General features: G+C 48.7%; 1 non-coding gene across 1 annotated transcript; it reads left to right on the top strand.

Moving 5' to 3' along the window:
• The first annotated feature begins 8,623 nt into the window (after positions 1 to 8,623).
• On the top strand, positions 8,624 to 8,696 carry TRNAR-UCG (transfer RNA arginine (anticodon UCG)). Its single transcript has one exon. It is a non-coding gene; the product is annotated as a tRNA-Arg (tRNA).
• The last annotated feature ends 4,706 nt before the right edge of the window (positions 8,697 to 13,402 follow it).

Here is a 13,402-nt window from a genome sequence, read left to right as displayed (position 1 = left end):
CGGGGTTATTACTGCCGTAAGCCGGCTTATTACATGGCAGGGGCTGCAGTTGGTGGCAATTACATCGCATACCGATAACGCACGGTCTGTCTTTGGTCTCGCGTGCCAATACCTGGATCAGCAAACAACACTTCGCTTTGGGTCTGTAACTACCTGCTTTGCGCAGCGCCGGACCCAGTTATTAGCATGCTAGCATAGCATGCTGATATGCTTGCTTCCAATACCTGGGTCAGCAAACGACAATTCGCTCGGGTCCGTTACTACATAGGCATGTTTTGTGCAGTACCATGGTGTATGCTGGCATGCGTGTCCCGCAGTCTTTTCCGAGCAACGCTCACAACTTGGCCAGCGCACATACTCCACAGCATAGCCGGATACAGCCGGATATAGCCAGACCCGCGCAGTCACGCGGCACAGCACTCGACAGCGCATGGCAACCGTCGGCACCCACCCCGGTCAACAGGCACATCACAACCGTCGGCACCCGCCCTGGTCAACAGGCACATCACAACCGTCGGCACCCACCCCGGTCAACAGGCATCACAACCGTCGGCACCCACCCCGGTCAACAGGCATCACAACCGTCGGCACCCACCACGGTCAACAGGCACATCACAACCGTCGGCACCCACCCCGGTCAACAGACATCAAAACCGTCGGCACCCGCCCTGGTCAACAGGCATCACAACCGTCGGCACCCATTCCGGTCAACAGGCATCACACCCGTCGGCACCCACCCCGATCAACAGGCATCACACCCGTCGGCACCCGCCCCGGTCAACAGGCATCGCAACCGTCGGCACCCACCCCGGTGAACAGGCATCACAACCGTCGGCACCCACCGCGGTGAACAGTACATAGAGCGGGCCGCGCGGCTGCAGGTTGCCGCGGACCCACACCGGCTCCGCTGGGCTCTCTCCGGAACAGGCCGGACGTTCGGACCGCGCTGCCGTGGTCAGGGCGCTGATGACGTCAGGTAGCCGATGCTTGCCACACGAACAGTTAGCGGGTAAGAGCTTTCTACCCGGCCCACCCGCCACTGGTTCGCGGGTAAGAGCTTTCTACCCGGCCCACCCGCCACTGGTTCGCGGGTAAGAGTTTTTCCACCCGGCCCACCCGCCACTGCTTTCGGCGCTCCCTGCCCTTGCACCCGTTACCCTTTGAGGTAATAGGCTAATCAGGGCTACTCGCCCGACACGAGCCCACTTCAGGCTCCTTTCTTTGCTGCTAATTTATGACACACAGCACTTATCCATACTTTGAATGTCCATTTAGGACATACAGTAACACCAATCACATGACATGCATTCATAGCCCTGGTGTAATTGCGTTTGTTCCAAGCACATGATGACCATGCAAGCGTTCGCTGCAGTTATGGTGGGCTTTTTAAATGTGATCCGAACCCTTTGCATCGATGGATTTCTGGGATCGGCGCTCACGCTAAGCAGTGCTTGTTGTGTGAGCCCTGACCCCTACCACCCGATCGCGCAATTCCGGGCAACGGCAGAATTTAGTGGCGAAAGCTTAACGTGCCGCAATGCTCGGCACGGTCCGTCCTGCCCTCTGACGTCAGCTGACATTTAGCGCGAGCGATGCCACCGGCATTAAGGTCCATAACAACCCGAGCGTATTTACTGGATAATTAGAAACACAATATTGCTACAAATGTACCAGCCAATGCTCTCTGATATTTGAAAGCTGTTGGCAAAAATCCCAGCGAATGCCCTTGCCTGTTATCTTTTCGAGAATTAAACACAACACACAGCTTGCGGACATTTCTGCCGCCCTGCCCCCCCCCCCCCCCCCCCCACCCCCATCGCGGGTCAGCAATACCTCACCGGCGTTCAGCCTGATCAATGAGCCGTTCAGGAACCAGTGCAGGGGGCAGTGAGAGGCTAGCGAAGCCTCTCACTGCGGCCCGCGCCGAAATTTTCTAGACAACGAGCAGACAACGAGCGTTTTTTCCGCACTAACATGCAGACAAAACGCTCGTCAAAAGCGCGGAGCGGCCAGGCATGGTGGTGATTCAGCACAAGGAAACAACTCATTGTCTTGTCGATTTTATATTTTTTGTCGTGCGTAAAACCCACGATGCGAAATGACCAGCTTGATCATGAATAGCCAAGAACAGATGATTGCTCTAAATCCAAGACGCTTCCAAGGCCACCTCTCATCATTGGGGGACGGGACGGAGGGGGGGGGGAGGAGGGCATTCCATATGGGCAGCACAATGGCAAGTCTGAGCTTTGCGTCACTGTATTGGGAGCTTTGGTCGATATTTATTACTTCGCTTCTTAAATGCAGATTCGGGAGCAGGCAAGGCAGCCAAGGATGGTGCCTTCAGCTCTGTGGCCCCCTCCTTGCAGCCGGATTTTTCGTGTTTCACCATGTCGATGGCTCCCGACATAAAAATAAAATCAGCGCGGTGCAGGGCTGTAGTTTTCCGTTCAGTTGGGAGAGATCCCCGTCCCCAACACACTTGGAGGACAAAGGGGGCCGAATCTGGTGAGAAGCCCGTTTGCTGACGTATTTCAGCCTAGGTTGTCATTTTTTTAGGTTGATTTAACTACGCCCCGGGCGTGATGCACACTCACCGAGCTTCAGGTTCTCACTTAAAGGGAGTTTCCACATCTAAAGACATTGGAGCGTGCCCAGATATGATGGAACAAGGTTACCTGTAATTATTGGTATACATTAAAGCAAAACTACTCTAGACAATAAGGCTTATCCATTTGATAAACGTGTATCTCAATATCTTATTGTTCGATTGTGTTATGGAACGTTTGTACGTTGAGTTGCTGCCAAACTGGCTGTGCGAAATTGCCACCCTGGCACCCACTTGCTATGCTTTAAACTCACCGAGAGATGGCAGTGGCAGTGCTCGAGGTGTTTGCTGATCCAGATATTGTTATACACTCGTTTAGTGCCATTTCTCGTGGCGTACTTGCGTATTCCTCCCAGAGTTTCACTAGCCTTCTTCCATGCACATACCCCGTTATGGCGCTTCTCTTAATTTGTTCGAATGCCAGTCTCCTCTCCGTGATAACAAAGACCAATGTCCAACTTCTTGTATTTTGTAGTACAACTTGTAATTCGTGATTGAACGAGGAAACGTCGTCGAACCATCCGTTGATCCCGCCCGGCTGGCAAAACGTTCTCTAAGTTAGCGCGGCTGCTGCTGTTGCGGCCTTTTGTCAAGGATTCCTTTCTACTCTTCGTGATTTTTGTCGTTTGGCTCACATTTCACTCTAAGCACACTTACACATGTATAGTTTGTTGCTCTCTGCGTTCTACCCCACCAGCACGAAGCGAGGTAAAAGGAAGGATGACATTAACGCTGAATGCGACTCTGGTTTGACCACTAACACTGATGGCCCTTTGGTCATTGAAAGCACGTCTACGATGACCCCAGCATACAGACTGTTTCTACTGCTGACCACCACATGAACACTGAAATCGTCTCTGGATCTACCACTATTTCTCCCACTGCCGATACCCGGGCGTCAATGGATACTGCCTCTGGATCTGGATCTGGCCCTGCTGAATATCCTCCACAAACCGTTACTGATGCTCGCTTGGCTCTGGCAAATATCCCTGACTTCACCGGAGGTGCGACCCGTTCTAGCTCTGATCACAGCATATCTTGGCACAATAACTCACCAAACTAGAGCTCGGAAGCGTTTCTAGATTCCTTCGGCATATTCTTGGACGTGAAACCATCAGACGAGAACGTTTTATTCCGTAAGGACAACGTTTTCTGCCAGAAAAGTCAAGTTCAGGCTCTTTTCAGTGCACCTGATTTGGAGACTCTGGCAAATAGCTCTGTGGTCGTTAAAACAAAAATCCAGGCTAAAACTAATCAGACCAATCTCAGGCTAACGTCATCCTGATAACGTCATCCTGATAACGTCATCCTGATAACGTCATCTTGATAACGTCATCTTGATAGCGTCATCTTGATAACGTCATCTTGATAACGTCATCTTGATAACGTCATCTTGATAACGTCATCTTGATAACCACGCATGGAGCGCCACCAAGTGAACAGTTCCCGCTCCTGAAATGCGGTTCATGACCGAAACAAACTCTTCGAAGGGATTCACGTAGAGGTTTGCTACTCCCGTCGGTTGACCACATTCAGATATGGCCAAAGGCGTGACACAAGCCTGCTTATGCCCACTTTCCAGACAAGTCAGCCGCCTGAAGCTCTCATCACTGGCCATATTCGTTAACATGCCTATAAAACACTTCGTTATTTAATGCGCGGAGGGGCCAACATGGCGGCGATTCAGGATACGGTACCAACTCATTGCCAAGTCCTGTGTGGGAGTGCGAGAAGGAGACCTGCGCAAGCAAAGTAGCGACAGATGTGTCGTATTCCCAGACACGGCGCACTGTCAAAAATATCCCCACAGTCCAACACAACATTTGTTCCTAAAGTTTCATGCAAACCATTTTGCAACACTGAATCCTTAGATTTTCAGACCTCTTTTCTTCTCCATTGAACCCTATAGCAAGAGTAATGCTGCTGTGGTCAGGCCGACAGCCGGGCAGGGTATGGGCTGTTGACTGCGCCTCAACGACTGATGGTCAGACCGACAGCCGGACAGGGTATGAGCTGTTGACTGCGCCTCCAAGGCTGATGGTCAGACCGACAGCCGGACAGGGTATGGGCTGTTGACTGCGCCTCCAAGGGTGATGGTCAGACTGACAGCCGGACAGGGTATGGGATGTTGACTGCGCCTCCAAGGGTGATGGTCAGACCGACAGCCGGACAGGGTATGGGCTGTTGACTGCGCCTCCAAGGGTGATGGTCAGACTGACAGCCGGACAGGGTATGGGCTGTTGACTGCGCCTCCAAGGGTGATGGTCAGACTGACAGCCGGACAGGGTATGAGCTGTTAACTGCGCCTCCAAGGCCGATGAAATCTGTCTCCGTCCCAGCACTCACGAAATGACCCAGGCCGCGAAACTCACCTTTTGCCTTTGCTGAGATACCAGGCAGCGGTCACGCCTAATATGGAGAGACAGTACAAGACGAGAGGGAAAGCATGGTCTCCGCCAACGAGTTTGTGGGTATTAACTGGTGGCAAACTGATATTAATGTACATAAAACACGATGGAATTACACTTTTTAACTTGTTTTGTGTGTGTTGCTCCCAGAACAAGGCACGGTCGCAGATAACTCCCAGTATCCTTACGTGCGGCGAGGAGGTCATGAAGTTGGAGTTGCCAAGATACAGGCTGATATCTGTTTCCGGTCTGGGGTGCCCGGCCGACCGCGACCGACGTCTGATCGACGACGAACGACGTCTGATCGACGGCGACCGACGTCTGATCGGGGGCGACCAACGTCTGATCGACGGCGACCTACGCGTTGCCTGCTTCTGGCTGCCCACGTCGCACGGGGCGCTTCCATATCATGGGGCCTCATCCCGGAGCCGCCAGCCGCCAGCCGCTTTGCCCTCCCCCTCCCCCCACCCCTTCCACCCACCCTCCCCCGGGGGTGTGCAGTGTTCATGTCCAATTTTTGCCAACATGCCATCGATGAAAGCGTTTGCCCGCGCGCGCGCTCTTGTTCCGCTCTTGGTGCATTTTCATCATGACCGCATCATCATTTTTATCGCGTAGCATGCGGCCCATTGTCTCAAATGAAACATTAAGATATATGCATATATATGTATATATATATATATATATATATAGAAAAAAATTGGACATATATATATATATATATATATATATATATATATATATATATATATATATATATATGTATTTCATGAGTGCTTGTGAATACATATTCGTGAATATTATTATCATTTATACAATATGAAAACGTGATAATGGTGATGACCATCCTGATAGCGGTGTCCATGAAGCAGGGTTCTGCTGCGGCACGCTGCGATCCTCTGCAGTGTGGTTTTAAAGATTCGTTGATAGATGGCAGCAGGGTTGACAGATACTCTGTGGGGAGGGTCTGCAAATAGTCGCTCATCTGGGGCAAGGCCACCACTTTTTTGGATGTGGAATACCTGCACCCACCTCACACCCAAATTTGCAAGCCGGCGCCCGCCTCGCAGGGCAGGCGTCCCCAAAAAAGTCCGCATGGGCCCGCCCACCTCATTTTCCATTCCAGGTACACCTAGGCAACCTTATGATATTATTGCTCTTAAACCAAAAAGCTTCAAGAAACCCTAAGATATATTCGTTCCTCCATTTATATTTATGTAATACCTAACATTGAGAGATCTTCTACCAATTCCAGGTACAGATATTTAGCTCGATTATAATATAAGAGTCGCCACAAGAATCCCCAAATCTCCAGCCTTCATAATGACAATTTTATGAACTAACGCTGAGTGACACTATTTATTCTTATCAATTTCAAGATACGAAACTAGTACTCATCTTGAAGACTGCTGAGGAATCAACGCATGCAATTACTTTAGTCCCAGGAATAAATCCTCTTTGTTCAAGACAAATAATCTCGGTTTTCTTCACAAGGCTCTCCAAAGGAATTACCAATCTACACCTTGAGAGGCATTAGCTCTAAAAAGCATGAACCCCAGATAACATTTGAATTCAAACACCGACTGATTTACATCATACCTAGGCTCATATGACGACTGCAGTCCTAAATATGCATGCACGCAGGCATGCCTTATGTAAACAAGCTTTGGCCACTAAAGCGCAAAAGTTATTGTCACCTCAAACCAGCCATGTGTTCGATTTCACAAAGGAGCACCAACGCAAAACAAATTGTACGCCTTACACATAAGCACATTTCAGGGGAAGAATATTGAAAAGATATAAAAAAGTGTAGTTTTGCAAAATATTGACGTGCTCGGGGTGGGTTGAGAAGGGACAAGTGACTCCTTTTATTAAGCTGCTGGGGGCTGGAGCTGGAGCCCATTATATGATTAGGAAACTACGCCCATGGCAGAATGTGGCACTTGTGTGGGATTATCTCAGAATGCTTTTCCTGATGTGTTTGGATTGTATCTTTTCGGAATGGTTAGTTAAGCAACTACTCCTTATTGTAGTTTGACAGTTATTAAACCATGGTAGTCTACTATTGAAGGTACTGTATGTCATTAATTCTATGTTCACGAAGTTGCATGCATTGTATAGCTGGTACACTTTATAGTAAAATGTAACTTCCCTGTTCTATTAATTGTGTGGAAGCAAATCGCTTCTTTTCCAGTGACATTTATGAACAGCAATGGATGGTTCATTCAATGCACACATTTGGCGGCGGGACAAGAGAAGTGGATAAATTTTGTTATGTGCAATACCCGCTAATGCCCACATCGCACCAATCTGGGGATAAGCTGCAAGACCTCCCAAGCTGGTACAAAGGCCAGGCTAACATGCCAACGGATTTACCTTCTGTGGGTGTCAGGGGGGGGGGGGGGGGCGGTGGTGTGCGGAATCATGGTCGATTGCATGATTACGCTGTTTTCAGCGACAGGTATCCATGTTGCCTGTATCTGACGTGCAGGGAGGCTCGTTATTGGACTTGGGCAATCATCGACCAGGCGGCCGCCTGCTGCCTAAGTCGCTTTTACAATGGCGTGCTCATCAACAAAACGATAAGGTGGTCGGCACATGTCCCTATACTTGACATGCGTGCACACGTGCCTTGTTTGTGTCCACTCGGCCGGTCTTGCATCTAGCTTACGGGAAGGTCCGACAACGGACTTGGAGCAATCCTGCGGAAGCTCCGGTCCCACGAGGGGCAATTTCGGACCCGGGAGCGATAAGACAGCTGGTACAGCTCTGACATTGTAGCATGCATGTACACCTTTCAGTTTGTAGCAGGCTGGGCGGTATTGTAGCTAATCTATCGGGAGGTGCGGCACTGGACATGAGGTATTTCCTGCCCAGGCAGCCGCGTGTCACTACGGGCACTCTTAGAAACTTGACAATATCAGTCTTGACAATATCAGGAAGCTTGTCAATATCAGTCCCGAAAACGATTGAGTGGTCGGCGCATGTCTACAATTTTCACTAACGTACACGCTTGCTACATTTGTGCCAATGCGAGTAGTCTTGCAGAAAGCTTGCACGGACTCCGCGAAATTAAGCAGGACTTTCTGTCTCCTAACGCGTTATTTCGGATCGGAGGGCGATAAGGCGCTTGCGCTTCGCGCTATTCGTGCTTCGGTAACGTGCGCTTCAAAACCTGGGGCGATTCCCGGCCGGACGGACGCCCCTCACTCAGACCGTTTTGAGAATGGAAATTTCAGACTGGAAAGCGACAGAACGGTCGCAGCTGCTATTGTGGGAGCACATATGCCACTCTGGCCCGTCTGCAGCTCTTTGCATTGGTAGCGTTATTTCTATATATTTGATCTAAGCAGCAATGCTGCCTACAACAAATTGCATCCGCATCCCGCATCCGCTGAGTGCGGTGTGCCACAGCTTCGCCAGTCGCGTGGACGATGGCTGGCCGCCACCTGGTGGTGGCGGGCGCGAAACAGGTGGCGCAACATACGCCAGTCAGCAATAAACCACTCATAATTATTTTAGATGCTCAGCCACAAAGAGTGAAAAGTCCTGGAGAATTGCTCGAATACTGTCTATATTATATCACGCCCAGTCGGCCCATTTCTTCGTTGGCCGTGTGGCCTAATGGATAAGGCGCCTGACTTCGGATCAGGAGATTGCAGGTTCGAGTCCTGTCACGGTCGGTGCTTTTCCAGTCGTCCACCAAACTTGGTGAATGTGCAGTTACGATGAAGAAGCCCGCTTTTTCAGGCAATATGATATAGCAGTACTTGTGTCTAATAATCCACCGCAAATATAAAGAATCCCTTAAATCTTGTTCCATTAGCCTGTTTGACTGGTGTTTATGTTCAAAAATATCAGCTGGGACAAAATGAACGCAAAAATATGATATTTCAACCAGCCTGTTTCTGACGAGCGGAGGTTTTCGGGATAGTCGGTATCTTCACCTCAGCTCTGGCATGGTGCAGCCCCAAGGCACCAGATCACTCTCCTGGAAAATCGATAACCCAGCTTAAGATCTATGAACTCAACATTTTGTAAGTTGTAAAGTTCATTTGCGAGGAACTTTATCCACAAAGATAAGACATTAGTAATAGCCTTACTCCTCTGAGAAAGGCAGGAGAATGGAAACACACATGCGTTGCTATTTCGGCAGAATGCCTTATCGAAACGAATAGCAGGCGCGGAAAGTGTTTTAAGCAGTGTTGAGCAAAAGTAGTAAGTGTAGAAAGTGTAAGCAGGAGTGAAAGTTTCTCAATGTGTAACAGTGTTGAGTAATTGATGAAACTGTTAGCAGAGGGGAAATTGTTCCTGCAATTTGTTTCGATTATGGCATGTCGCTAAAATATCAACGGATCTATATCAATTCTCCTGGTTTGTATCCGAGAAATAAGGCTATTACTACTGTCTTAATTCAAACGTTCTTTCTAGATTAGATGGTAATAAAAGCCTCATTCCTCGTAGAATAATCAGGAGAATGAAGACAGTGATGGTGTGATATATCAGCTACATGCCTATATCGAAACGAGAGTCAGTAATATGATCAAAACTGCCTGCCGATCTTACTCGATTTTTCAGGCTCTTTTTTAATAGCAAGCGACAGCTGTTACAGGACACCAACATGCAGAAGAATTAACAAGGAGCAATTGTCCGTCATTACCACGATGCCGTGCGTATCTAACTAGGAATCAGAAGTCGCGAAAAAACAGTACATGCAAACGAACTCAAGTACACCGGGAGGCGTCACACATCGGGAGTCATGTTGGGGAGTCAATACACCCTCTTCGTGACTAGACCTTAACGCGCAGGGCTCATCTTGGCCGATTTTGCGAATGTGATTGCTGCCTTGATTCGTGATGCGTGCTAGAATATAATTGTTTGCATGCATAAGTGCTGCAAGATGCTTGATGTTTGCTGACTTGAATTCGTTTGCACGTGCGCATGTACACATGTCTCAATATGTGCCATCTTTTTTGTCTGCTCAATGGCCATCACTGTCACAGCCACAGACCCGACGCCACGCGGTCCATAGAGACTGCAACGCCGGGAGTCGAGACTCTTGTTGCTATTACTTGCGGGCACGCATGTTCAAAACCCTATTACGTGGTTTTCTCATCAGTAATCTTATGGCTGAATCTTAAACATTCTAAGACAAACATGCCTGAGCCACGCAAATACAAATTCGGGATCCCATTTCATCTACAATCTAAGTTCAGAGAGTCCTCAACATCTCTGAAGAACACAGAAAACATGGAACTGGAGTCTATGTTGCAATGATTGAACCGCGATCATAGTAATCGTGGCTTTTCGTGGCGATCGTGACAACATTTGGTGATCATGGATGTTGTTGCGTCAGTGGAGGTTCCTGTGCTGATCCGAGGCCAGCTGCGCTGGTCAGAAGGCATTTCATGTCAGGAAGGGGAAGAACATGATACGACATATTCTTCCAATGACCTCCGGATCGGCCAGGAGATCCCGTCCCGTTTCGCCAGAATGACGGCCAGAAGACACTTCGCGATGGGACGGAATGGCCATTGACGGAATGGCCAAGTCCTTGACCGGGAACGATTATGTGCTTCTTGTGTTCGACTCAACGGGCCCCGTACCCGGGAGAAAACAAGGGGTCTCATTATTGTTGAGTAGAGTATGGATTTCCTTATGGTTGAAAAGAGTGGGTCGAAATGAGTAAAAAAAGCAAGCAATGCCATCCCATGTTCGCCTGAGAACGCTTATTTTTTCAGAGTGGGTTAGTGAAACGAATCACATCAAAAGGTTTGAACGCGCCCGCCCGCAACCTCGAGAGCAAGACAGCAATCCCCTGAGTTCCAGGTTCCGTAAAGCCGAACGGCGTCCGCCACTGCAAATGCCACCACACGGCGGGAGCTGTGTTTATCTCTCTTCTGGACAGACTAATATTTACGGAAACATAAGCAAATGGAGATTCTACCTTTGCTCTTTCAGTTCGATCACCAGATTCCATCACCACTTCGCGGTGCTTTGAGAGTCGATCCGTTCTTATCATCAGTCTAAAAATCACACACGTGAAATATGCGCCTAGACTGCCTTCTAAATGTAATATGTGATGTCCTGAAGCGTTTGAAGGCACTTCATTCAAAAGCGTCATCATTTTCGTCCACCCGTTGCGCGCGGCTCAGTATTGGCTGCTGAGCCAAAGCAGCGCGGACTAGGGAGACTGCAACGCCTGGTGTCGAGGTTTTGTGATTAAGATTTGCGAGTGCACATGCATAAAATTGCATCACAGAACTTGTGTTACTAATGGATTTCAGTGTTGAAAGGCAACTTCTTTCAGAAGCATCATCATTTTCGTTCACTGGCGGGCCAAAACTGAGAAAATACCACCAGGCTGAAGCTCCGCGGACCATGGAGACTGCAACGCCTGGTGCCGAGGTTTTTGTTGCCAAGATTTGCGAGCGCGCATGTTAAAAAACTGCGTTTCACAAATTCTATCACTAATCGACTCTGACTGGCTGTTGAGCATTTTCAGACAAACATGGCTTAGTCATCTTAATACACATTCTTAACCACTCGATCTGCAATCAAATTTTCATCTTCAAATTTCGAGTAAACATATCGATCTGCCAGCTACTTTCGCGATGTCCTTAATGTCTGTAGAACCCGGATAAAAATTTTGACAAAGCCTCTGAATTCTATCTGTTTATGAAGTCCACTAAACCACTGTAACTTAAAGGCGCCGGTGATTTAACCTATCCGGTCGCTCAACACTTGATTTCTGCAGCTTATTTTTTTATTTTTTTGCTCCGAACACTTTGAATGGATGGATTTTTGGGATCAGCGCTCACGCTAAGTAGTGCTTGTTGTGTGAGCCCTGACCCCCACCATCCGATCGCGCAATTCCAGGCAACGGCAGAATTTAGTGGCGAAAGCTTAACGTGCCGCAATGCTCGGCACGGTCCGTCCTGCTCTCTGACGTCAACTGGCCTTTAACGCGAACGGTGCCACCGGCCACAGGCCATAACTGTCAAGGGCAAATAGCGAGCGCCCTAAAGCGACTAGAACCCACCCTGCCACGGGTGGGTGGATCGGAAGGCAGGCACTCTAACCAACTGAGATTTTATTATTGATTTTAAAATACGAACAGAATTGAGTAGTTCCTGGTTTCTGTTCTGGTTACAAGGTAAAAATTCAATAAAACGAAGAAAACTGCGTTTCTTGTTAACTAGTAACCCACCTCCGAGTCTTTTTTTGGTGGGGGGGGGGGGGGGGAGTCACCATAAGAAGGGATTTTGCCAGCCTTGTGTTCCTCCTCGGCAAAGCTGTGGCTACGCCGCTGCCTACACGGAAAAGCAGATCAAGTCGTCTACGTTGCATGATGGACAATCAGATGTCCGTGGGGTCAATTCATAGCTAAGGCAGGCGGTTTCCCTGATACTTTTTTCTGCGGTGATGTGTTGTGAGGGAAGATGATTCGGAAAAGGTACTGATGCAGGTGTCCAACATATGTTTTACACACCAATTATTAGTAATGCTGATTCAGAAATGTGCAACAGAGCACTCATACGATTAGTTCGCGTTCAGTCGTGCGGGAGGCAGCCGGGCCAGGACAGTGGCCGCCGACGGCGGCCGATAGCAGGGCGAAGATAAGGATTATATGACAGGAGTGCCGTCATTCTTTGGCTTGATTTTTAAATGGGATTCTTCAGTTTTGTGGCTTTTCTCACATTGTTTTTCGCAATTTCGAACTTCCAAATTTGTTTCCGCCTAAAATGCTGGGACATGTCTTATTTCTTGAAAAGCAGCCAGCGAAATGAAGGCGCATGAAAAATATGTCGCATTATGAACCATCGACTCATTTCCAAAATTCTCACCAGCCTACGTCCAGGTCGTATTTTGGCATCTACCCTGTGGGGGCAGACGCCTCATCAATGACCCAAAATGCCTACCCGTTCGTGGAATTTTGCTTCCCCAGGAAAGACAACGTTAAATTGGACGAATAACCTTGGGAAGCTGGATAGCCTTATTTGCCGAATGATATAGGTGAGTCGAAGAGGCAAAGTGTGCGCCAGTAAGAAATAACCCCAGATTCATATGTAGAATAGTAGCCATTACATTTGAATAAAAACCGATTGCAACCTCCATTTCTATTCTCCCCCCCCCCCTCAACCTCTGTCATCGGGTTTGCTTCCCAGAAAAAGTTCCTGAAGTACACCCTGAGCTTGCTCCCCCACTTCTTGAAACGCTCATGCGCCTATGTGACGAAGAGTACTAATCCGCATCCACAACCATCATACAAACACAGAGCACATGACCTTGGCCCGGACATGCCCTACTTATATGAGCGCCTTCCGCAAAACCCTTGCTAACCTGGAAATTTTGATAGGTCCGTTTGGGCGTGGAATTCGGATACTCC

This window comes from Pollicipes pollicipes, unplaced genomic scaffold, assembly GCF_011947565.3.
Source record: "Pollicipes pollicipes isolate AB1234 unplaced genomic scaffold, Ppol_2.1 Scaffold_1600;HRSCAF=1878_pilon_pilon_pilon, whole genome shotgun sequence".
NCBI lineage: Eukaryota > Metazoa > Arthropoda > Thecostraca > Pollicipedomorpha > Pollicipedidae > Pollicipes > Pollicipes pollicipes.
This window is presented reverse-complemented; position numbering and strand designations above follow the sequence as displayed.